The sequence below is a fragment of the Ochlerotatus camptorhynchus genome, unplaced genomic scaffold (assembly GCF_037179485.1).
Source record: "Ochlerotatus camptorhynchus isolate MF236.1 unplaced genomic scaffold, CSIRO-AGI_Acam_v1.1 ptg000379l, whole genome shotgun sequence".
NCBI classification, from domain to species: Eukaryota; Metazoa; Arthropoda; class Insecta; order Diptera; family Culicidae; genus Ochlerotatus; species Ochlerotatus camptorhynchus.
In genome coordinates, this window is record NW_027040867.1 from 2,747,582 (window position 1) to 2,750,117 (window position 2,536).

At 38.6% G+C, this 2,536-nt stretch overlaps 1 long non-coding RNA gene across 1 annotated transcript; it reads left to right on the forward strand.

The window, feature by feature from the left end:
• Positions 1 to 265: 265 nt before the first annotated feature.
• LOC135710329 (uncharacterized) lies at positions 266 to 1,252 on the forward strand. The gene is made up of 2 exons (XR_010518414.1): positions 266 to 369; positions 681 to 1,252. It is a non-coding gene; the product is annotated as an uncharacterized LOC135710329 (long non-coding RNA).
• The last annotated feature ends 1,284 nt before the right edge of the window (positions 1,253 to 2,536 follow it).

A 2,536-nucleotide genomic window follows, 5' to 3' on the forward strand; every position in this document is an offset into this window, starting at 1 on the left:
CTCAGCTACAACTTTGCTGAAGACCAGTTTTTAGATAAACGTTTTGATAATTTGTTTTTCGTTAATTTCGAAGCCGATAACTTTCTGATTTGATCAATCGGCAGGGCACTAAAACATAGTTGCCTGGATTTTTTCGCCTATTATTCGCGTCAATTTCACCAATGCTGCCTACTGAGTAGTTGATGGAGCATGCAGTAATTAATTATCCTGATGTTCAATCATAAATTGGCCTTTAGTAATGTTTTAGTTGAGAGAAATTCCTACAGATACCAAGCTAACTCGTAAATCATCATGGTGAAAAGCTATAACGAGGAGAACAAAAAGTTCACTTGTCCCATAGTAATTCTCATATAAACTTTAAAGGGCCAGGTGAGTATGGGACCTCCCTTAGCTCAGTCGGTAAAGGCACAGCTACAATGCAAGACCATGCTGGAGGTGGCTGGGTTCGATTCCCGGTCCGGTCTAGGAATTTTTCGGGTTGGAAAATATCTCGACTTCCCTGGGCATAGAGTATGATTGTACTTGCCTTGCCACACAATTATACTAATGCAAAAATGGTACAGGCATCGAAAGCTCTCAATTAATAACTGTGGAAGTGCATCTAGAACAATAAGTTGAGAGCACGCAATAAGCTAATATGCCATACGCAATAAGCTTGAAATGCGAGGAAGAAGAAGAAGAAGAGTATGAGATCGCAAGCAAATGACCTTAAACTTTGGGAGAATTATAAGATCAGATCAGAATTACCTGATGTAGAATCAATTGAGCGCATGGTGGAGTAAAATCGATATTTTGAATCACTCTAATGGGTAATCAACACCGTTTCGTCGATCAATAGTCCTTGTTCTTCTTTTAACCAAGTTTGCACATGCCAAAATTTTCCTTTAACAATCATGTACTTGATCTTCAATCGCAGAAATTGTACTTTGTTTTTTCTCATAACACTTGAGTCAGAAAACATCAATACTCTACCGGAGCATGCGGCTATCCTACTATGAAGATAGTATTAATTTTCCCACTATGTATTTGGTAAATTTTTATTACCATGAGACCAAGAATAGTCATTTATTTAACTTATTCGGTTACTTAATTTTAATTTTAGTTACTAAACCAATTGTTTACAATACCTATCACTAGTATAGTTACACACTCGAATGACAATGATACAAGGTAATCAAGTCAATAAATCTCCCATAGAGATTAATATAGCGTTTGTACATAGACTAAATATGCCTAATAAATGCAATTTTTTTGTAACAAGACACGAACATGGTTTAGGCCGTTGGCCAGTACTGTCCGAAAATCCTTTGATAATCATTGACACGTGTTACGCAAGGTCCATTCCGTGTTGATCCGCTGATCTGCTGGTGTGAAACATTAGTTTTTAATTGCCTTTGAAGACATCTGACGGTCATCGTTGTCCATTCACGACATCATCAGTCCAAATTCGTAATTGAAAAGCCGTCGACGAAAGTCTTAGTCACGAACCGCTGTATGTTCCAACTGTCTATAATCGACCCTTCCCGAAAAGCACCGTTTCCAAATGTTCCTTCAATGAGAGTTTTTGATTGAAATCTCTTCAGCTGAGAAAGAGCATTCCGACTGTTATATGGAAAACAAGACTCATATTGTTGAGCATTCACCCTACGAGGGTAGGGGGCGGCCCATGCGTGTAATCCGCTCCCGGCAACCGAGGAGAAACGAGATTATAATCTAATCACTCTCATTATCGAATTAGGGAGTGGAGCAAAAAGTGCAATCGTTCCGGTGCTTCTGTTTCGATATGTTTATATTTTTTTTTCCTCCGCAGCATGCCTGCAGGGTGTATTTCGCGTCATGTACAAGTGCAGAATTCACACCCCATCTCGGGAGGATAAATGTGTGGAATATTTTCTTTTTTTCTTTTCAGCTCTTCTTATAAAGCAGGGGTAGTTGAGATTTATCCAGCTGCGAAAGCACTTCCATCAACCGACAGGCCGATGATTAGATGAATTTTATTATCGGGATTTGGTGGAACTTAGGAAGATATGCGGAAATCCTTATGAAAATTTGTTTATTTTTTCGCTGTGGGTACTTCCGTCTGTGGATTTTCGGGAAATGGTGTGGCCTTCCGAAGTAATGCAATAATATTGATTTATTTAAATCCAAATGGGATAATGTTTGTTCCAATAAGCTTTAATTCTTGGACAATGTATAGTTGATTTAGAGGTGTCTCGATTACACAGCCTGTAGTGATTTAGTGGTTTCGATTCTGCAGCCAGTAAAATAGTAATGAAAAATGTTAGTAGAACAGGCTGGAGCCGTCTGTTTCAAATTTATGGTATTTTTTTTTAATTTGAGCTTTTCATACTGTATACAGCCATTTCTCTAGCAGTAACTGGGCTTGGAGTCTCTAGTCTTAAGTGATTCTCAACTCCAGAGATAGTAAATGTTAGTAAATATGTACATTAGAGTGGCCCTAAGTTTATTTGGTGGATTACAACCCTATGCTTCCACTGCTATTTCGATGCGTATTGAGGTCCCCAACAACTGGGCG